General features: G+C 37.8%; 1 protein-coding gene and 1 pseudogene across 8 annotated transcripts in view; one reads left to right on the forward strand and one right to left on the reverse strand.

Moving 5' to 3' along the window:
* Nucleotides 1–24,169, reverse strand: part of LOC146454235 (uncharacterized) — a 223,135-nt gene that overhangs the window by 105,673 nt on the left and 93,293 nt on the right. The gene's annotated exons all lie outside the window — the stretch shown is intronic.
* Nucleotides 7,016–24,169, forward strand: part of LOC146454239 (uncharacterized) — a 113,163-nt pseudogene continuing 96,009 nt past the window's right edge. Inside the window, exons 1-8 of the transcript XR_014859298.1 lie at nucleotides 7,016–7,394; nucleotides 9,656–9,991; nucleotides 10,066–10,212; nucleotides 10,676–10,798; nucleotides 11,453–11,575; nucleotides 12,314–12,436; nucleotides 12,589–12,711; nucleotides 12,880–13,002. The product of XR_014859298.1 is annotated as an uncharacterized LOC146454239 (transcript). The remainder of the gene's footprint in view (nucleotides 7,395–9,655; nucleotides 9,992–10,065; nucleotides 10,213–10,675; nucleotides 10,799–11,452; nucleotides 11,576–12,313; nucleotides 12,437–12,588; nucleotides 12,712–12,879; nucleotides 13,003–24,169) is intronic.

Below are 24,169 nucleotides of genomic sequence, written 5' to 3' on the forward strand. Positions count from 1 at the left end.
CGATAAATCGATCAGCAGTTCGATGTATTGTTATTCCTATGCTAGTAATTCTTCAGTTTTCACAATTTGTGGAAAAAGAAATACTCCCTCACCGTTGAGAAAAGTGAGGAGGCGAGGCTAAGTAATGTTTAAAACATGAACGGTAGTCTTTTATCGGGATTTAAAACCATGAGACGCAGCCGGGTGGTTTTAGACCCGATAAAACATGTGCTAAGAGTTTTTTGAACGGCTTCAAACCTGGAAAAGCGTGTGACAAGAGAGTTCATAACTCTTAGCTTTGAAGGTCATATTCTTCCTATCTCGACCAATAGGAGCCGTGTTTGGCCTGTTTTCATTATTTTACCAAACAAGCTCTTCCATGTCAGAATTCATCTTTCCCGCCATTTTGAATCTTGTTGAGTAAAAACAACAGCCGCTGACCACGAAAATCTTATTTCTCACTTTAACTTTAATTAAGTTCGACTTCAATTAGGTTCGACGTCTGAATCAACTGCCGAACTTAATTATTTGGGTCGACCTTAATCAGGGTATTAGGTTCGGCTCATGTAAAGTTCGACGTATGAACCGAGCCTAAGGATGTGATGAGTCAGTAATTGAGTCAGTACACCGAATCACATCGAATCGAAAGGTAAAAAAAACGTCAACATCGTTTTTTTTTTTTTTGTTTAAAAAAAGTACTTGTTGTTATCAGGAATTTTGGTTTCAAGTATTTATCAACGGGAAATAAAAGAATATGCTTCTCTTTAAAAGTCACCAGGATTTTTAGGTTTTTTATTAAGACTGCGGTGCAAGTGAAACTAAATACTCAATAGTAAACTAGTATAGCAACTTTCTACAAGGTTGGATCATTATATTTGGATTTTTAACAAGCTTGTAACTATCGCTAAAACTATTGTTTTGAAATCGGTTATCTTATCCCTAAAATCCCTAACTGGTCCTCAGAAGTATTAAATTACGCAATTTGTCGGTAGTTTTGTAAGTTGAAATATGTCCTCACTGGGTGCCATCAAGCACAAACACCCCCGCCGATTCCTTTGGGCTCTTTGTCTTAAATTCTCCCCATCCGCAGATCCACAGAGGAGCCCGTCGTGCATCATTTTTTCACGAGTTTAGTATAAAGAAGCCCGTTTTTTTCCTTTTCTAACTACTTTTGCACTTTATTGACATTAAATAACAAGGATTTATCCTTTAAGTGCACATGTTTAAAAAAGTAAATATTGTCCTTTGCCTAGTGAGGCACGGAAAGCTGGTAGTCGTGTTTGTTTGTCAGAAAAATAGGTGAGTAAAATATCTTAAAGCAACATTCAAGACACAACCTGCAAAGAGTCAACAAATTTACATCACGCAATTAAAGCGAGGGGCCTTCTGACTGATTCACCGCTACTGTTGAAAACGTTATTCATACAGGTCGGTAAGTGAATTCAAAATAAATGTTTAAACTCGTTTCTATGATTTTTGCATAGAAGTGGAGGTGGACGCCTAAAAGCTCAGTGGACATCTAAAAACTAAAGAAAAAAATCGTCTCCGGCGCTGAGATATGTAGGTCTAGCAGGTATGAAGGAATACCGGGCAAGGCCTAAATGGGCTTAATATGGAGGCTGGGTTGTAGAGTATCAATTTAAGGAATTAAATAGACAAGAGTATTCTCTAATGTAGACAAGAAACGGTTTCAAAAACAGCAGATATCACAATTGGACCATACCAAAGTAAAATCGGAGTAATTTTCCATTCTTTAGAGTTTGTACCTACCATTCTTTCTTCTCTCTGTCATTCCTAGATTAGAATGACATTTCGGTTCATGTAGTGTATTAAAGTAACATGTTAAACGTCGGTGACGCGTAAAATCTGACCATCTGAATACGCATCGTAAGAGCATGCTGAAACCAAACGAGGGTATAACACGTTTTATCAGTTTTAAAATGTCTCATGGTCCAAAAAAACAAAGATTAACTTGGTGGCCAGGTTGTGAAGATATTTACACAAAAAAGGAGCTCGGCTCAAACTATTAAGGCGTAGAGATATCTAAAGCTAGTCAGTGGAGTTAACAGACTTCTTCGGGAATAAAGGGTTTTTTAAATCTTAATGATGTAGCTGCATGGGACAGAAGGCGCGTAATGACGTTTGTGTTTAAGGTATTTCCGAGCATTTTAACAGGGTTTAACAATTCAAGCGTATGAAAAAATTAAAAATTGCGTTTAAAGGCTTTCTGACAGAGCCTTTCCCAATGTGGGTTTGAGCAAACACTTAGTTTACATTTTATTAGAATTAAAATCTTGCCAAAATTATAAAATCGTTTGCATTCCAATTGATTTTATTTTCTTCTGTATTTGTGTCGTGTTTACTACATTCCAAATTTCTAATTTTTTACCCTCAGAAAGATGGACTGAATACTGTAGACAACTTCCTCGTGAATTAGAAAATTGATCAGCAATCATTATCGAGAAGAGAATAATTTTCGTTTCTCACTGGAAGGGAAAAGAAGAGGTAACAATATAGTGACGAAAAAGTAAATTGTACCTTCCGAACACATAAATTGGAAATTTTTAAAACTTTCCTACAAAATTGACACAGAGGCAATGAAGGTTGTTATTGCTTCCGCCATAATGAAGGGTGAAGCGAAATGACGACGACCCTTAATAATTAATTACTTGAAGTTGAAACATTAACACATTTTCTAGACTCTATCTTACTAATACCTAACCGCTTAAATGATTCGGTCGGGAAGAACGATATTTTCCCTCTGAACGAGAAAAGAAGGTCCTACATGTTGGTAATAAGAAATTAATTATATTTTTCCCAATGATAAGGGATTTGTTTGAGTTTTTAACTTGTAAACTGTTCTCACTGGGTGCCATCAAGCACAAACGCCCCCACCGATTCCTTTGGGCTCTCTGTCTTAAATTATCCCCATCCGCAGATCCACAGAGGAGCCTGTTGCGCATCATTTTTTCACGAGTTTAGTATAAAGAGGCCGGTTTTTTTCCTATTCTCACTAATTATGCACTTTATTGACATTTAATAATAAGGACTTATCCTTTAAGTGCACATGTTTAAAAAAGTAAATATTGTCCTTTGCCTAGTGACGCAGGGGAAAGCTGATAGTCGTGTTTGTTTGTCAGAAAAATAGGCGAGTAAAATATCCTAAAGCAACATTCAAGACACAACCTGCAAAGAATCAAGAAATTTACATCACGCAATTAATCGCGAGGGGCCTTCTGACTGATTCACCGCTGCTGTTGAAAACGTTATTCATACAGATCGGTAAGTGAATTCAAACTAAATGTTAAAACTCGTTTCTATTATTTTTGCATAGAAGCGGAGGTGTGGTAATTCAGTGGACATCTAAAAACTAAAAAAAATAGCCTCCGGCAGGTTTTTAGGTCTAGCAGGTATGAAGGAATACCGGCTGGGGCTTAATATTGGGGCTGGGTTGTACAATATCAATTTAAGGAATTAAATGGACAAGAGTATTCTCTAATGTAGACAAGAAACGCTTTCAAAAACAGCAGATATCACAATTGAACCATACCAAAGTGAAATAAGACTCATTCTGTATTCTTTAGAATTCTTTCTTCTCTCTCTCATTCCCAGATCAGAATGACATTTCGGTTCATGTAGTGTAGTAAAGTAACATGTTAAACGACGGACACGTGTAAAGTCTGACCATCTGAATACGCATCGTACAAGCATGCTGAAACCAAACGAGGGTATAACATGTGTTATCAGTTTTAAAATGTCTAGTGGTCCCAAAAAAACAAAGATTAACTTGGTGGTCAGGTCGTGAAGATATTTACATAAAAAAGGAGCTCGGCTCAAACTATTAAGGCGTAGAGATATCTAAAGCTAGTCAAACTTCTCCGAGAATAAAGGGTTTTATAAACTGATGTCAGTGATGTAGCTGCATGGGATAGAAAGCACGTAATGGCGTTTGTGTTTAAGGTATTTTCGAGCATTTTAACAGGGTTTAACCGAATTCAAGCGTGTGACCAAATTGTCAATTGCGATTGAAGGCTTTTTGACCGAGCTTTTCCCAAGTAGGTTTGAGCAAAAACTTAGTTTACATTTTATTAGAATTGAACTTTTGCTAAAATTATGTAATCGTTTGCAATCCAATTGATTTTATTTTCTTCTGTATTTGTGTCCTTCTTACTACATTTACAAATTTCTAGTTTTTTACCCTCAAAAATGTGGACTGAATACTGTAGACAACCACCTCATAAATTAGAAAATTGATCAGTAATCATTTCCGAGAAGAGAATAATTTTGATTTCTCGCTGGAAGGGAAAAGAAGAAGTAAAATTATAGTGACCGGGAAAGTAAATTGTACCTTTTAGAACACATAAATTGAAAATTTAAACATTCCTACCAAATTGACAGCAAGGAAATGAAGGTTGGTATTGCTTCCGCCATAATGAAGTGTGAAATGAAATGAAGAGGACCCTCAATAATTAATTACTTGAAGTTACAACATTAGGGCATTGTCAAGACTCCAGATGAACACCTTATCAATATCCTTACTAATTAACCATTGTTGGGAAGAGCAGTATTTTCCTTTCGAAAGACGGAAAAAAAAGATCTTACATTTTGGTGAAGCTTGTTTACCAATGATAAGGCGTTTGTTTCATACCATTATTGTTTTATCAGCTAACAAAAAGTTGTGGTACTGATCCGTCAAAGTATAAGTTGTGGAAAGTGCAGGAAATATATGCCAGCCAATTTATTGTTAGTTTGTTAAAGAATTTTTAAAAAAGGATGAACAGTTGTGATGTATATCTGTGGTTTTATAACAAGAAACTTTACGCCAGACACACATTTGCCAAATGCAAATATCGCCCTTTGTCTAGTAACGGACGAGAGCAGGTAGTCGTGCTTTGCATGTGAAAATGCGTGAGCAAAATATATTAAATCAACATTCAAGACAAAACCACCTGCAGAAAGTCTAGAAATTTACATGACGCCATTAAAATCGAAGGCCTGTTGGCCGATTGACCGATATTGTCCGGAAAATGTTATTCATCCAGATCGGTAAAGTGAATTCAAACTAAATTTTAAAACTAGTTTCTATGATTTTTGCAAGGGTGTGGTAGCTGAGTGAAGACATCAATTCATAACTTTTTTTACTAACAAGAAACTCACCTTCATTATAGTACAACCAAGTTCTGTCCGTCTTAATTTAAGTTGCACTTGCTGCAAGAACTGTTATAAGGGTAGCCGAACATTCACTATAAGGGCTAACAAAGTAATAAAACATGCTTAAGACCGACCTTAAACGAAGTCTAAAGCTAGTCAGTGGTATTAACAAACTTCTCCGGGAATAAATAGCTTTTCAAATGTTAGTGATGTAGCTGCATGGGATAGAAAGCGCGTAATGAGCTTGAGCAAAAACTTAGTTTACATTTTGTATTTTGTCATGCTTACTACATTTCTAAATTTCTCATTTTTTCCCTCAAAAATGTGGACTGAATACTGTAGACAACTAACTCATGAATTAGAAAATTCAGTGATCAGTAATCATTTCCGAGAAGAAAATGATTTTCGTTTCTTACTGGAAGGGAAAAGAAGAGGTAACAGCGACGAAAAAGTAAATTGTACCTTCCAAACACATAAATTCAAAATTTAAACATTCCTACAAAATTGTCAGAAAGGCAATGAAGGTTGTTATTGCTTCCGCCATAATGAAGGGTGAAGCGAAATGAAGAGGACCCTTAATAATTAATTACTTGAAGTTCAAACATTAAGACATTGTCAAGACTCCAGATGAATACCTTATCAATATCCTTACTAATTTATTATTGCTGGGAAGAGCAGTATTTTTCTACCGAAAGGGAAAAGAAGATCTTACATGTTGGTGAGAAGAAATTGAAGCTTGTTTACCAATGAGTAGGCGTTTAGTTTGATACCGTTATTGTTTTATCAGCTAAGAAAGGGTTGTAGTATTAATCCGTCAAAGTATAAGTGATGGAAAGTGCGAGAAACTGATGGCAGGCAATTTAATGTTAGTTTGTTAAAGAATCTTTAAAAAAAAGAATTAACAGTTGTGATGTATATCTGTGGTTTTATAGCAAGAAACTTTACACCAGACACACACTTGTCCAATGTGAAGTTTACAAATGCAAATAGTGCCCTTTGTCTAGTGACGCACGAGAGCTGGAAGTCGTGCTTGCTTGCTGTGTAAAAATGCGTGAGCAAAATATATTAAAGCAACATTCAAGACAAAACCACCTGTAAGAAATCTAGACATTTACATCACGCCATTAAAAGCGAGGGCCTGCTGGCGGATTGACCGATACTGTCCGGAAAATGCTATTTATCCAGATCGGTATGTGAAATCAAACTAAATTTTAAAACTAGTTTCTATGATTTTTGCAAGGGTGTGGTAGCTGAGTGAAGACATGAATTCATAACTTTCTTTACTAACAAGAAACTGACCTTCATTATAGGACAACCAATTTCTGTCCGTCTTAATTTAAGTTGCACTCGCTACAAGAAATGTTCTGAAGGTAGCAGAACGTTCACTGTAAGAGCTATCAAAGTAATAAAACATGCTTAAGACCGACCTCAAACGAAGCCCCATAGCAAAAAGTTTTAACATTCAATTCTTCACATCAATTTTAAGAAATCAAATTCTTACGCACTCAGTCATGCAAGTCAGTTTTTAACCTCGTTTAATAGTCTTACGTAACAACCTTCCTACCTACCAAGCAAACTCAAAAAATTGGGTTCAGGTTTTTAGGTCCAGCAGGGATAAAGGAATACCGGGCGGAGCCTTAATATCGTGGCTAGGTTGTATCGTATTAATGTTTGAAATTAAACAGACAAGAGTATTCTCTGATGTAGGCCAGAAACGGCTTCAAAAAAAGCAGGTAACACAATCGGACCATACCAAAGAAGAGTTAACAGCGACGAAAAAGTAAATTGTACCTTCCGATTACATAAATTCAAAATTTAAACATTCCTTCAAAGTATTCCTTCAAAGTATAAGTGGTGGAAAGTTCGGAAAACAGATGCCAGTGAATTTAATGTTAGTTTATTATAGAATCTTAAAAAAGGAATTAACAGTTGTGATGTATATCTGTATTTTTATAAAAAGAAACTTTACGCCAGAGAGACAGTTGTTCAATTTGAAGTTTACAAAGGTAAATGGTACCCTTTGTATAGTGACGCACGCAAGCTGGTAGTCGTGCTTGTTTGCATGTAAAAATGCGTGAGCAGAATATATTAAGCAGCATTCAAGGCACAATCACTTGGTTAAAGTCTAGAAATTCCGTGTTACATCAAGCTATTGACGGCGAGGGCCTCCTGGCTGATTGACCGCTGCTGTTAAAAACGTTTTATACGTTCCCTTCTTCACATCAATTTTAAGAAATCAAATTCTTACGCAATCACTCATGCAAGTAAGTTGTTACCCTCGAAAAAAAGTCTTACCTACCAAACTAAAAAAAAAATGTGTTCCGGTTAGGTTTAGCAGGGATAAAGGAATACCGGGCAAGGCTTAATATCGGGGCTGGGTTGTATAGTATCAATGTTTGAAATTAAATAGGCAAGAGTATTCTCTAATGTAGGCAAAAAGCGGCTTCAAAAACAGCAGGTAACACAATCGGATCATGCTAAAGTGAAATCGGAGTCATTGTGTATCCTTTAGAGCTTGTACAATTCATTCTTCTCTCTCTCTCTCATTCCCAGATCAAAATGACTCTTCGGTTCATGTAGTATTGGGACGCCAAAAGTCTGACCACAGGAAGTCCACAAAAGTTGTGATAAAGAAAAAGAAATATTGGTTTACGTTGTTAGTTTCTTGTGGTTTTTTATTGGGTTCATTTGCATCCATTTTACACATACACGACAGCACTGAAAGAAGTGGTGTCCTGAGCTGCTTTGTGCGCGAGCGGATCTGAGCTTTGCTGATTATTAATTTAAATTGAACTGAGTGGAGTGCAATTTGGTCTGAAATCATACGCGTGACTTCAAAATCGAACGAGCGCGCAGCGCGAGTTCAATTTGAAATCACAAGTATGATTTCAGACCAAAATTGCACTACACGAAGTTCAATTACAGCTGTATTACAACCATTTCTTAACTCACATAGTTTTTTTTGTCAGTATTACTATTTTTTCTTTCATGTAGCCAGTTATTGTTTTGTTTCTTCCTATGCGTTTCCACGGAACTTAATTCCAAGTAGCAAAAGCCTCTTTTCCGGTTCAACATGAGCAAGAAAACAGTGAGAGCTGACAGAGCTCAGTGCAAAAAACTGCGCCACAATTTTGCAGCATCATATAACGTTTCATAGCTGTTTGAACGTTTTGGAAGGTATCACTTGAACCGTGATACAAAAGCAGCTCTGAAAGAATTCGCTAAAGTTACGTTTCCTAATAGGTGTCGGTCAAGTGTAAGCTTTTCTTCATTTATTCAACTGTACCAACGCACGCAGCGCCACCGTTTTGAACAGGTGTAAAAACTTCAAATTTCTCCACGCGCCATCCACACCGGTCCGTGTAAACGGCAAGGAGCTCCTTCATTTGACGCGGAAAGTTGCCGGAATTTCCAATTTTCGCTCGATGTGTAAAAAAAAAACGGAGAAAACCCAAGAAGTTACTACGCTGGTTACATACACATGACTCAAAGTGAACAGAAAATAAAAATTAACAAATAAAAAAAAAAGCCACGGTAACTCACTCCACCAGAGGAGCATGAGCTCAAAATTGTGAAACTTTGATGGCTTTGATATCCAACAGTGACATTTGTAAAAACTACGATAGTTCTACGATGACGATGTATAATTTCGCCCCCCGATCTAGGTAGGTAGCTTTTTGTAAAACGTTTGTATAGAGTTTCGCATTTAAATTGATTGTATTTAAGTGCTTTTAAAATAAGTTTTGAATTTTTAATTAAAGTTTTTGGTCGTATTGCCAAAATAGTTAAAGAATTTTGGATGCTTTCCAAGAAAGTTGTAAAAACGGTAGGGCACCGACTTAGTTTTTGAGATAATTTGCAAAAACTGAACTTTAGATGTCCTTTTTGTAGAGCTAACGTGTTTCCATGGTAACCTGTATGACGTCAGAACTAGCCAAACTGAGTTACAAAAATGTATATATTTGTCCACGTGATCGGATTCACTTTTTTGTAATCTTTTATCATTTTACTAACACTACACAAATGAAAAACCCTTACGAGCCTTCTTAAAAGGGGAAGCAGAAAAGATCTGGAACTGCAAAGTGTCTCTGTCATACCCATGGTAATTGGGGCTCTTGGAGCAGTGATCAAACACCTGAAGATGTGGTTTCGCAAGATGGGAACACCTGGTATCATTACCTTATTCCAGAAAGATTGTTTGTTGGGCACAGCCAAGATCTTAACAAGATCCTAACAAGGACCCTAGACACCTGACCTAAGGCTAAAGGAAATAGGTTGATCCTCTGGGGAAACATAGCCACCTATATAAACTTATGGTGTGAGACATGAACAAATAATAATAATGATAATAATAATAATAATAATAATAATAATGATGATAATGATGATGATAATGATGATGATGATGATGATGATGATGATGATGATGATGATGATGCTCTTTGTTTTGTTTCTTTAGTGTCATTTCTTAGAGCAATCTAAATGCAAAAATCTTGACTCTACTTCATCTTTAATTGACTGGCAGTGACTAACGCAGAAGCGATGAAGCGTCTGTCATGCTTCGCAGTTCTTCTTGTATTGGGACAACTGCCGTACAGAGCCCAGGCTCAGCAATGCCCAGCCTCTAGAACCGAGCAGTCCATATCTGGATGGATGTTACAGCGACACATCTATAAAACAATGATGGCCGATCTAGGTCTTCACTGCCTGTTGGTCTGTCGTACAGATGATCGATGCCAAAGTTTCAACTTTGTGATGTCTCGCCACATGTGTGAATTTAGTGATCGGACGAAGGAAGCCAGACCGGAGGATTTCATTCCTGATCCAGACAGATATTATTACAGACGAGACACAAATAGAGGTGAAATGATTCAAATTGCCGATGGGAAACTTATTTATCACACATGAAAATAAATTCTTTTTTTTTTATCCCAGTCCCTCTCGGTTCCATCCGTGAGCTGACAGCTGAATCGTGCAAAGAAATAAAGGCAAGTGAAGGACAAGCAGTCAGCGGCAAATATTGGCTGTCATCCATAAAACCAAACATGGCGGTTCTTGCATATTGCGACATGGAAACGGGAGGTGAGTTCGGTCAGACTTCAACTGTTAGCTATAAAAAATTTAAATGATGTCAGGATTCAATGCTATAGAAGTGTTAAGAAAGAAATATCCTTTTTTAATCAACAAAAACTTTTAATGACTGCATGTTATGGCTTATCCCCGCAGAATGTGGACGTTAAGTGTATCCTTATTTTTAATAATTGCCAAAGCATAGCTAATCGCTACCATAACTTTCTTCACTATCATTATTGTTATCATCACATTGTGATAGCATTATAAAGATCATCACCATCTACATTACTGACCATTGAACATCGACAAAATCAATGACAGTTACTTACAGTGACAATCTCAAATTTTTGAAAAGAAAAACTTTTGCGTAATCTCTTAGTTAAGATGGTTACCTTACTAATTAAGTTTCATATCTTTTTAATTGGGCCTCAAGTTATAATATTTTGTTGTTGTTGTTTTGTTTTTATTTTAGATGCTGATGAATGCAACGCTTCTTCCCCCGTATGTGACGTAAATGCGATATGCAACAACACTATTGGTTCTTATCGCTGTACGTGCAATCCCGGGTATTCTGGAGACGGGAGAACTTGCAAAGGTAAAAGGACAGGATAATAAATAATAGAAAACCTTCTATTTGGATGCGAATTGCAATTACAGGTTTAAAGTGAATATTTAAAAGTGGGATGAAAGATAAAAATACCATTACTTGGAGTAGGTTGGACTTTCCTTTCGAAAATAGTTAACAGAAACGGAGTCAAGGGCAACGTTACGTGCAAAGCGGACTACATGCCATGTAACCAGACCTAAGTCTTAAATGTAAATACAACTGATTTATTTACGGTTGAACTCGTTTTTGGGCAAAGAAAATGGGTTTATTTATCTTCAGAATGACGTGGGGGGATATTAAGGCGTCAGTCGGAAATTTATCGCCTTGCGGACAAAACGACCGAATTCTACCGGGAGTTAGGGAAGAGAGCCGTTCGAACAAGGTCAAATAGTTTGAATTTTCGTGAGAGCCGTGCAAAGTAAACAGGTTAACAACTTTATCAGCCTTTTTAGGTCATTAGTTGTAGGTGATTTGTCGTTTCTTTTTCCCAACAAGTGGAAAATTTTCCGGCTTAATAATTTAAACGGTCTTTCAGTTTTTTATCTAGTCTGCCATGCACGTAACACTGAAAGTGACTTTAAAAAATAAATAAAATGAAATTAATTTTTCAATAATTAATCTCTGGCATGGTTTTTCCTTAAGATATTGACGAGTGTGCAACCAACACCGATCGGTGTGATGTCAATGCTGTATGTAATAATACCGAGGGGTCTCATAACTGCACCTGTAAACCTGGATACTTTGGGAACGGAAAAACATGCAGGGGTAATTATGTCAAATACTTTGCTCTAATAAAAAAAGACTACTACATAAGCCAAGTACAATGAAGTGATAATTTCAAAGCATAATCTCGTGTGACCATCGTAAAAAACAGGAAAATGCCAGTTGCATGTACATCTTGACAGCAAAGTTCATTTCTCCTTTTATTTGTTATTTTACTCCCATGTTCCTATATACAATGTAGATACTATATCCAAGTGTAAATAAACTGAAACCTTAACCTAAACCTGAAACCTCGACAAGTATAAGTTACGATGGAAACTCAAGCCGCAAGAAAAAACTGTTTTCCCGTTCTTTGATTCTTTATTTCTCTTAATATAACACAAGTAAATGCGAGTCCCAACAAAGCTTTAGACTAATTTATCTTATTCTACTTGAAATTCCTCATTCTCTCATAAATTACAAAGTTGTTTTGTTTACAATGTTAGCTTAACTGAAGTAGTACAAAGCTTCTTGGCTGCAATGAATGAATTTGTTTGATTAAAGCTGCCATAGGTCTAGCTGATGTAATTTTTTATTCCTTTTTAAAAGCCGAGAACAGACGACACTTAAGATACTAAAGTTAAGTCTTAAAGTTTTCTGTCCAGTCATGTGAGATTTCAAACTCGTCGGCATTCTCCAACTAAATAAAGCGTTTCTTGGAGAGTCTGAAACAAATGACTACGTTCCTACTACAAGGTGTTACTGTGCAGTTGATCTTGGTATTTGTCTTCTCTTCACTAGATATTGACGAATGCACAGCCCACACGCATGACTGTGACGTGAATGCTGTGTGCACTAACACTGCGGGCTCTCACAACTGCACCTGCAAATCTGGATTCACCGGGAGTGGAAAATCATGTTCAGGTAATTAGAATTACTATGTATTGCTGCTGGTAACTTTGACTAGTTTTTCAACATGACAATATATTATCAGCCACGTCTAATCCTAAAACGTTTCTACTGCAAGGTGTTACTGTATAGTTAGTTGATCTTGGTATTTGTTTTCTCTTCACTAGATATTGACGAATGCACAACCCATTCTCATGAGTGTGACGTGAATGCTGTGTGCACTAACACTGTAGGTTCACACAACTGCACCTGCAAATCTGGATTCAACGGGAGTGGAAAATCATGTTCTGGTAATTAGAATTACTATGTATTGCTGCTTGTAACTTAAACTATTTTTTCAACATGAGTTTAAGAAGTCATGACAGACAATTTATTATCAGCCATGTCTAATCCAAAAACATTCCTACTGCAAGGTGTTACTGTATAGTTGATATTGGTATTTGTCTTCTCTCCACTAGATATTGACGAATGCACAACCCACACTCATGACTGTGACGTGAATGCTGTGTGTGCTAACACTGTAGGTTCTCACAAATGCACCTGCAATTCTGGATTCACCGGGAGTGGAAAATCATGTTCTGGTAATTAAAATTACTATCTATCGCTGTATGTAACTTATTACCAGTTTAAAAGGTCATGACAGACAATTTATTATCAAGTACGTCCAATCAAATCTATGCCTAGACTTGGAACTTAATTTATTGACTTAATCGACTTATAATTTCTAACGTGCAGTCGGTTTGCCTCACGTTCCTATTACTTCCGCAGGAATTCTTTAGAATTTTGCTGTTATCTTGGCCGAGTTCATTAGCTTTCAGTTTAGATACAGTGGCAAAGTCTCTCACTCGCGTTGTATTGCTTGTACAATCCACGCAGTAGACGAGATGCGAATCACCTAAAAGTATTTTCAAATTCGCCTGGTGTAACTTTCATTGATCTTCGCAATGTCTCCCATCCATAACGTTAAAGTATAGGAAGCATCTGTTTAATTGACATTGCTACTCTTTCAGCTTTATCAGCTCTATTTTCATTTACAACAAATGGTCGCAAGGGACGTTTTGGGGTCATCCAGACGTTCACAGTTCCAAAAACTGCTCGCTACTTGATCAAAGCCTGGGGCGCGCGAGGAGGAACGCACTCGTACAACTATGGATACAACCCAGGAACTTACTATGGTGGGAGGGGTGGCTCTAACGAGGGCATATTCACACTGAAGAAAGGAACTGTACTGAACATTGTGGTGGGTCAGAGGGGAGGTGATTCAGTAGAGGTAAAGGGAGGAAATTCTACTAGCAGGACCGCAGCTGAACTGGGACTGTCTGTGGAGGACCAGGCTGGTACAGGGGGAGGGGGAGGGAGTTTTGTTTATACCACAAGTAATGTGCTCTTGTTAGCTGCTGGAGGGGGAGGGGGTGCGTCTGCTGGATATAACGGGGTAGATGGTCAGTCAGCTACTAGTGGCACCAGTAGCGTGGGTACTACTTCATCTCAGGTTCGACGTGGAGGAACTGGGGGGCAGCCAGGTCAGTGTAACAATGCAGGTGCTAGTTGGCATGGGGGAGTGGGCGCGGGTTGGTTTGCTCAGGGATGCAATAGAACCAGATCAGAGAATGGAGAGAGAGGAGGGTCACGTGCTCAGGGCTGGGTGGGAGGAAGAGCTGGAGGAATGAATAGCGGATATAATGGAGGGCCACCCCCTGGGGCAGTAGGAGGGTTTGGTGGTGGGGGAGGGGGATCGGAAGATAATGGTGCATCAGGTGGAGGAGGCGGCTACTCTGGGGGAGGAAGCGGTACCCATTGGCAACAAGCTGGAGGGGGAGGGGGTTCGTATTGTAGTGGCACCAGCTGCTCTGGTGTAAATGGGAGTAACTCCAAAGATGATGGTCTTGTCCAGATTTTGGAGTTGTAATCCTAAAGGGATTATGAGGCAAGGTTCCAATTTACACGTATATTCTCCTTCAATTTTAACAAATATCTCTTAGGATAATTCAAGTGATTGTCAGTTTCTTGAACAGCGTGTCGCCCTTCAAACTGATAATAGTTTTTACGTAAATTCATAAATAGATTCGGCCAAAGCAAATGAAGCTCCAGACAATATACGGTTGGTGGCCGCTTTTGATACAGTTAGTAGACCTTCGACTGATTGTTAAAGAAAATCACTGCATGAGCTAATCCTTGGACTGAAAAGAGAGTTGTAGTAAGGTCTCGTTAAGGCGAGTTTCCAATGTATGTTCACTTCCATTGTTTTTATTTGCCTTTGTATTTATAATTAGTAATCCACCGTACCAAAAAATATGGCGACGGTTACATTTACCCATGACTCTTAGCGTACGAGGAACCTTAAAATACTCATAAAAAACGCAAAGAAAGGTTCTTTAAATTCAAACCCAGCATATGCCGTGTTGTCAGTACAAGGAAAAAGTTCGCAAAAATTGGGTTTTTATGTGCCCGTTTCCTGCGTTGGGTTCGCAAGGTATTCAGTGGTAAAATATACAGCCGCCATGTCAATCCGTATGGTGGATTACTCTTTTCATAGCTATTACGTCACGCTGTTTGAGCAAATCTTTTGTTTATTTTTCTTAGATACTAAGGTCAATAAGACCTCTCTTTGCAGCCTGTAGCATAACGAGAGACGAGAGGGGTTGGGTGGTGGGGGGGTTATTTGGGGCTAGAGTCTTTGAAGTTAGGATACAAGGCAGGGGTTGCCAGCTGTTCGACTGCCGTTAGGGCGATTGCTTTACAGCTAGCAAGTGATGCAGAACTAACCATATGATTAGGAAGTACAGCCGAACCTCTTTATTACGAACACCAGGGGGACAGGAATAAGCGTCCGCATTATAGAGGTGTCCATTTTGGAGAAGGAGGGTTTATATGGATTTCGGTCCCTCAGGGACCAAGTGAACTGTCCGTAATAGAGAAGAGTCCGTAAGGAGAGGTTCTACTGTAGTTTCAAGACTTTCGTACATCTTAGTTATCAGTGTTAACTTAAAGGCTGCAAGGATAGCTGATGGAATTATATCGTTGGATCAGTTGTCGTAGCTGCTTAGCGCACCTTCTATCCTATCACTAGTTACTTAACCCTTTAAAGGGGAAGTATCACGGTGATTTTGACACTTTATTGTGAAAATGGAGCGACAACACCTTCACTTAGTTACAACATAATTCTAGAACATCAAGAAAAAGAAATCAACTGAATTCCTGAAAGGAAAGACTCATGATTTACTCCGGTGCATTTTGGGAACTAAAACGCGAGAACTTGAAAACAGTTAGCCTAATTTTTTTCAAGTTGCAGTCTATTTTAACGCAGTCCATCTGTGGTCAGAGACACTCATCGGTTGCGATAGTACACTGGGGTGATTATTTACAACAAATTCGAGCAATACTTTTAGATTTCTGTTGATAACAAAACGTTTTGAAGCCTTTGATACAACACTAAATTCCCGTGATACTTCCCCTTGAAGCCCTGACAGTGATCAGCATCAAATTTCTCCTTGTACTATCAATGCTTATTAACACCTCAGACAGGAGTCCTGAGGTCATGAGAATTAAGGATATGATCACTCAAGGTGAATTTTCTTGCTATTTTAATAACTTCTCACCAATGCGTTAATAAGAAAAGTATGAGGACAAGTTAACAGATTTTGTTCTTTGACATTAGAGGTTAAAGGGTTAATTAAGGGACAAATTGTATGTTCCCGGATTGATTTAGCCAGGGCATAAATTTATAGTAGTGTTAAGATATGGCTGATTCACTTAGTGTGAATATTCCCTGCTGTCTTTGTTTCATAAATTTATCACTGGTCTGGGAAGAACAGTGAAGGAAAGGACGGACAAATTATTCCTCTAAATGAAAACTAAGGAAAGCGTGTGAAGGAACTGCTTGGGAGATTTGACTCTCCATACGACAAAAGATGTTATAGTTTTGCCTCCGCCAAGGTAACCTCTTGTCTCTGTCTTCAATGTTAAGCCACCGTTACACCAGGCAAGTTTTCTTGCAACTTGTCTCGCAATTTTGTCGCGACACAAGTTGCACGTATCGTTTTCCTAGTGTAACATGCTCTGAAATGAACATGTCCCGCAATTTTTTGTTGCCGCAACCGTTGCGAGAAAAAGAAGTCGGTTCTACTTCTCGCAACGGTAACTGCACCAAAAACGTTGCGAGACATGTTCATTTCAGGGCATCTTACACTAGGCAATGATTCGGGAAACTTGTGTCGCAAGGGCGCAACGAAATTGCGAGACAGGTTACAAGTTAGCAAGCGCTTGAGTAACTAATTTTGTAAGTACTGCGCAAGGATACCCGGCGGAAGGCGAGCGACTCTTGTCCAAAAGTACTCCAGCACTTGCTACAAAGGTTACTGGCCAGGTAACTAGAGTGCGCAAGTCGACAGGTGTACGTTCGTTTCAGACCAGTGTGTGCGGGTTCACTTCGGTGGGAATAGAGACAGCTATGTAGAAATCGTTTAGTTTAATGTTTGTATCCAAGTTGGTGTTGAATTGAAGCCCATTTTAAAACTGTTAATTAGTACGTGAAGAATAATTAAATGTGGTAATGACGAGTTCGTTAGTATTTTTGTTTTTCAAAATCTACTCTACTCTGTTATTGAGTCCCGTTGTCTTCGCCATTTTATTTATTTTTTATACACTGAACGGATTTAATTTGTTTCTGCAAGCAATTGGTCCCTTTGCGGCTTACGATCACATGGTACAGAATCCACCATGCTGGAGACCAAGTTGCGCACTGGGTCATCCCAAACAAAGCGACTTCTTTCAGTCAAACTTGAATTTTCTATGTTTTGTATGTCCCAGTGCGTAGCTAGCTTGTTCTCCAGTATGGTGGATTTTGTACTATGTGACCGTTAACTGAAGGTCCCATTGGTCAGCTACAAATTAAAAGGTGCGAAGTCAGAGACCTTTACATTCTTGTACTTCTTGGGGAAGTACCCAGAAGAGAAACAGCCTAGGAAGCTTAATTTCACTCTTAGAGAGCGACGAACTTGACACAATTGTTTTGAATGATGATAGCTAGTCCCTATCGTAACTCCAAAATGACGAGATCACCTAGGTTTCGAGGACTTGTTTTTGCCACTACGCCGTTCTCGCAAAACTCGTATCGTTTTCCCGCCAAAATGACACTGATTCACGAACGCGTTCTCTATTGGAAAACCTTATACTCGTACAAGCGTCTAAGGATCTTTAATGTTTTCACGGATACAATTCTTTACAGTCACAATGTATCCTGAAGTTGTCCTCGTCGCTTCGCAAGAAGTAAGTAAGTAAGTAAGTAAGTAAGTAAGTAAGTAAGTGAGTAAGTAAGTAAGTAAGTAAGTAAGTAAGTAAGTAAGTAAGTAAGTAAGTAAGTAAGTAAGTAAGTAAGTAAGTAAGTAAGTAAAGCCTTTATTTAAAGAGGGTAGCACTTAATAGCCAAAGGCTAATAAACTTGTGGCCCTCAAACTGCGGAATGAAATGTATATTTTTCCAACAATCTTGTTTTATAAACTATAATATCGTCTCAAAATCGAATTTAGTTCAAAAGCTTGAAGTTTCTTTTATCTGCTTTTTACGTCTGTTGTGTTCAGTCAGAATAATTGTTTTGGTGTTGGTTTCACAAAACTCGATTGAAAACCGCTCCATTGAACTGATTTGCTAGGATTTTTGCCTTCTTTCTTGGCCAGGGGCTCTAAGAACACTCTATGCGACTCAAAAGCAACACAATTTGGGTTTTGGTTGCCAAACAACCATTTAATGTTCGTGGGTGACTACTATTGCGATAGTTGAAATACCATCGCGGCACTATTACGATATAAGTGATACTATTGCCATACTATTACGATATAGGTGATACCATTGCGATACTATTTCGATATTACTGATACCATTGCGATACTATTCCGATATAAATGATACCATCACGATACTATTACGATATTAGTGACTCCATTGCGATACTATTCAGTATTGCAATGTTGTAATTGATGTTTTCACTCAATATCAGATCGTGCGCGTTCTTATACAGGGCGACTACTTGCCGCCTTTTTAAGTAAGATCTATTTCAAGTGTTGTTTTGGAACATTAGTCTGTTGTAAATCCAACAACAGACTTTTGTCAAGATACACTACTTAGTATACATCTTAACGAAGAAGGGTTTCGTCAACCTAGCCCCTGAAACAAGCTACAATCAAACAAACAGAAAGCAAACTTGTATTTTAACTTTTAATGCTCCTGGTTTCACGACAACAAACAACGCTGATGAGCAGGGAACAAGAGATGTATATTTTAATCACAGAGAAAGGACTACAGGAGATTATTAATGACTACTGTAACTATCGAGAGTTGGGAAAACTTTTGTGATGGTTATCGATAGTTGAAATTGCGACCCTCGAATTACTGTAAGTTGGAATCCTAACTATTGCGATAAATCGATCAGTAGTTCGATGTATTGTTATTCCTATGCTAGTAATTCTTCAGTTTTCACCATTTGTGGAAAAAGAAATACTCCCTCACCGTTGAGAAAAGTGAGGAAGCGAGGCTAAGTAATGTTTAAAACATGAGCGATAGTGTTTTATCGGGATTTAAAACCACGAGACGCAGCCTGGTGGTTTTAGATCCGATAAAACATGTGCTAAGAGTTTTTTGAACGACTTCAAACCTGGAAAAGCGTGTGTCAAGAGAGTTCATAACAATGATGCTTTTGTGAACGTTGGGAATTAGCATACGAGAAAAACATTAAAAAACCGCATACTAATAAGGAGGAGGTTTTATCGGGTTTTAAAACCACTACACGTGGTGTTTTATTGACCATTTGATAGGTCAATAGGCTTATGAATTTATTAATTAGTTTTTGAAAGCCGTGTGCGGATTGGTTAAAAGCTTTTTTTACACAAAAATTGGCCAATTCAAAACAGCTCATTTTCAAGACAGCTCATTTTCAAAATAGTGTGATTTGGGGAAACTTATTGTGGTTACTTTGGATTCTTGGAGAATGCGCAATCGATGAAATTACTTTTTATAGTGTTATATACACCGGGTGCCCATCAAGATATAACACAAAACCGACTCCGCCCGTGACACGCTGCCATTCCTGCCACAATATGGCCATTCCCTGATGACGAAATCGACATCCGGGACATTGCAGGCCGGGGAAATAAACTCATAAAGGGTTGTGGTATTGATCCGTCAAAGTATAAGTGGTGGAAAATGCGGGGAACCGATGCCAGCCAATTCAATTTAATGACAGTTTGTCAAAGAATCTTAAAAAGACAGTGGTATACATGTATATCTGTAGTTTAATAATAAGACACTTTTCACCAAACACGCAATTTACTCCTTTCAGAAAGTGACTGTTTTGTAAGGTCCAGCAATATTGATTCTATGAGCTCATACATGATGCGCTTGAAAAATTAGTCTATCTGAGACCTTCTTTTGTGAAGTCTTGCCGCTAAGGCCCGGTTCACACGTCGAACTTTACATGAGCCGAGCCTAATCATTTGGTTCGGCGCATGTAAAGATTGACGTATGAATCAGTTAGGATCGACAGATTTGTATTTGGGTCGACCCGCCGTTCTATTCGACTGCGCCAGTCGAACAGAACGGCAAAAGTTCGACTTCGATTCAGACGTCGAACTTTTACATGTGCCGAACCAAATGCATACGTTACGTATAAATTATATAAATTTTATCTATCCCAGAGGTCTGCGCGTTCCATCGACTTGGCATGTGCAAAGGACTTCATTCTGCACAAGATGGCGGGAAAAGGGGAATGTGCTTGTTCTTCTTGTTTCGAAACAACCAATGTACTTCTCTGAGATGCGAAAGATTATTGAAAAAAGGAATCTATTCTTGATGTGCACACACACTTCAAAACGGACAGAAACTTTCCAATACAGGCTATAACAAAGGCGAAGCCTCAAGACTTCTCAGAACAAAATCTTCAAAAACAACATTTGAAGAAAACATTACTCTATTCAAACAGAGATTACGCTACAGAGGTTACCTTGATAACCTCGAAGTCAATTTCCGCGAAAGAACGCCGGCACTACAAAACAAAAAACTCGCAAAAACATTTTGTGTTTGTTACGGAATATCGCCCTTTTGTGCCTAACCTAAAACAATTCAGATGAGTAAATGGCACTTGATAGAAAATCAGCCTCTGCTAAGAGATATCTACAAAGACCCTTCCCTACTTTTGTACAGAAAAGGGAGATCTTTGAAAGACGTACTGGTAAGAGCAAATTAGCTTTGAAGGTCATATTCTTCCTATCTCGACCAGTAGGAGCCGTGTTTGGCCTGTTTTCATTTTTTTACCAAACAAGCTCTTCCATGTCAGAATTCATCTTTCCCGCCATTTTGAATCTTGTTGAGTAAAAACAACAGCCGCTGACCACGAAAATCTATTTTCTCACTTTAACTTTAATTAAGTTCGACTTCAATTAGGTTCGACGTCTGAATCAGCTGCCAAAGTTAATTATTTGGGTCGACCTTAATCAGGGTATTAGGTTCGGCTCATGTAAAGATCGACGTATGAATCAGTTAGGATCGACAGATTTGAATTTGGGTCGACCCACCGTTCTATTCGACTGGCGCAGTCGAATAGAACAGCAAAAGTTCGACTTCGATTCATACGTCGAACTTTACATGTGCCGAAGCAAATGCATACGTTACGTATAAATTATATTAATTATATCTATCCCAGAGGTCTGCGCGTTCCATCGACGTGGCATGCGCAAAGGACTTCATTCTGAACAAGATAGCGGGAAAAGAGGAATGTACTTGTTCTTCTTGTTTAGGAACAACTAAATATACTTGTCTGAGAAGCAAAAGATTTTAAAAACGAATCTATTCTTGATGTGCACTCGCACTTCAAACTGACAGAAACTTTCCAATACAGGCTATATCAAAGGCGAAGCCTCAAGACTTCTCAGAACAAAATCTTCAAAAACAACATTTGAAGAAACCATTACTCTATTCAAACAGAGATTACGCTACAGAGGTTGCCTCGAACACCTTATAGATAAAAATCTCTCAGAAGTTAATTTCAGCGAAAGAAAGTCGGCACTACAGAACAAACAAAAAACACGCAAAAACATTTTGCAGTTTGTTACGGAATAACGCCCTTCTGTGCCTAACCTAAAAAAATTCAGATGAGTAAATGGCACTTGATAGGAAATCAGCCTCTGCTAAGAGAGATCTATAAGACCCTTCCCTACTTTCGTACAGAAAAGGGAGATCTTTGAAAGACGTACTCGACATATTCTTCCTATCTCGACGAATAGAAGTCGTGTTTGGCCTGTCTTCATTATAATAATAATAATAATAATAATAATAATAATAATAATAATAATAATAATAATTATTATTATTATTATTATTATTATTATTATTATATTAATAACAATAATAATAATAATAATCATAATCGTAATCATAATCATAATCGTAATGATGATGATGATGATGATGATGATAATAATAATAATTTATTAACTTAATATAGCGCATTTTAACATTAAAATGATCAAAAGCGCTTAACATAAATTTAACTAAAAAGAATTATAAGAAATATCAATAAAAACTAATACTAAAATAAACAATTGACAACCCCCAATGCCATTTTACCAAACAAGCTCTTCCATGTCAGAATTCATCTTTCCCGCCATTTTGAATCTTGTTGAGAAAAAAACAACAGCCGCTGACCACGAAAATCTACTTTCTCACTTAAGTTTCGACTTCGACTTCAGTTAGGTTCGACGTCTAAATCAACTGCCGAACTTAATTATTTGGGTCGACCTTAATAGGTATTAGGTTCGGCTCATGTAAAGTTCGACGTATGAACCGGGCCTAAGGATGTGAATTGAGTCAGTACACCGAATCACATCGAATCGAAAGGTTAAAAAAACGTCAACATCGTTTTTTTTTTTTGTTTAAAAAAAGTACTTGTTGTTATCAGGAATTTTGGTTTCAAGTATTTATCAACAGGTAATAAAAGAATATGGTTCTCTTTTAAAGTCGCCAGGATTCTTAGGTTTTTTGTTCAATTAAGACTGCGGTGCAAGTGAAACTAAATACTCAATAGTAAACTAGTATAGCAACTTTCTACAAGGTTGGATCATTATATTTAGATTTTTAACAAGCTTGTAACTATCGCTAAAACTATTGTTTTGAAATCGGTTATCTTATCCCTAAAATCCCTAACAGGTCCTCAGAAGTATTAATTTACGCAATTTGTCGGTAGTCTTGTAAGTTGAAATATGTCCTCACTGGGTGCCATCAAGCACAAACGCCCCCGCCGATTCCTTTGGGCTCTTTGTCTTTAATTCTCTCCATCCGCAGATCCACAGAGGAGCCCGTTGTGCATCATTTTTTCACGAGTTTAGTATAAAGAAGCCCGTTTTTTCCTATTCTAACTACTTTTGCACTTTATTGACATTAAATAGCAAGGATTTATCCTTTAAGTGCACATGTTTAAAAAAGTAAATATTGTCCTTTGCCTAGTGACGCACGGAAAGCTGGAAGTCGTGTTTGTTTGTCAGAAAAATAGGTGATGTAGCTGCATGGGACAGAAAGCGCGTAATGACGTTTGTGTTTAGAGTATTTCCGAGCATTTTAACAGGGTTTAACAATTCAAGCGTATGAAAAAAAATTGAAAATTGAGATTAAAGGCCTTCTGAACGAGCAATTTCCCAAAGTGGGTTTGAGCAAACATTTGGTTTACATTAGAAATAAAATCTTGCCAAAATTATAAAATCGTTTGCAATCCAGTTCATTTTATTTTCTTCTGTATTTGTGTCGTGCTTACTACATTCCAAATTTCTAATTTTTTACCCTCAAAAAGATGGACTGAATACTGTAGACAACTTCCTCGTGAATTAGAAAATTGATCAGCAATCATTATCGAGAAGAGAATAATTTTCTTTTCTCACTGGAAGGGAAAAGAAGAGGTAACAATATAGTGACGAAAAAGTAAATTGTACCTTCCGAACACATAAATTGAAAATTTTTAAAGCTTTCCTACAAAATTGACAGAGAGGCAATGAAGGTTGTTATTGCTTCCGCCATAATGAAGGGTGAAGCGAAATGACGACGACCCTTAATAATTAATTACTTGAAGTTGAAACATTAACACATTTTCTAGACTCTATCTTACTAATACCTAACCGCTTAAATGATTCGGTCGGGAAGAACGATATTTTCCTTCTGAACGAGAAAAGAAGGTCGTACATGTTGGTAATAAAAAAATAATTATATTTTTCCCAATGATAAGGCATTTGTTTGAGTTTTTAACTTGTAAACTATTCTCACTGGGTGCTATCAAGCACAAACGCCCCCGCCGATTCCTTTGGGGTCTTTGTCTTAAATTCTCCCCATCCGCAGATCCACAGAGGAGCCTGTTGTGCTTCATTTTTTCACGAGCTTAGTATAAAGAGGCCGGTTTTTTTCCTATTCTCACTAATTATGCACTTTATGGACATTTAATAACAAGGACTTATCCTTTAGGTGGCCGTGTTTAAAAAAGTAAATATTGTCCCTTGCCAAGTGACGCACGGAAAGCTGATAGTCGTGTTTGTGTGTCAGAAAAATAGGTGAGTAAAATATCGAAACAACATTCAAGACAAAACCTCCAAAGAGTCAAGAAATTGACATCACGCAATTAAACGCGAGTGGCCTTCTGACTGATTTACCGCTGCTGTTGAAAACGTTATTCATACAGATCGGTAAGTGAATTCAAACTAAATGTTAAAACTCGTTTCT

Source organism: Pavona decussata, unplaced genomic scaffold (assembly GCF_977016875.1).
Source record: "Pavona decussata unplaced genomic scaffold, jaPavDecu1.1 SCAFFOLD_307, whole genome shotgun sequence".
Classification (NCBI taxonomy): Eukaryota; Metazoa; Cnidaria; class Anthozoa; order Scleractinia; family Agariciidae; genus Pavona; species Pavona decussata.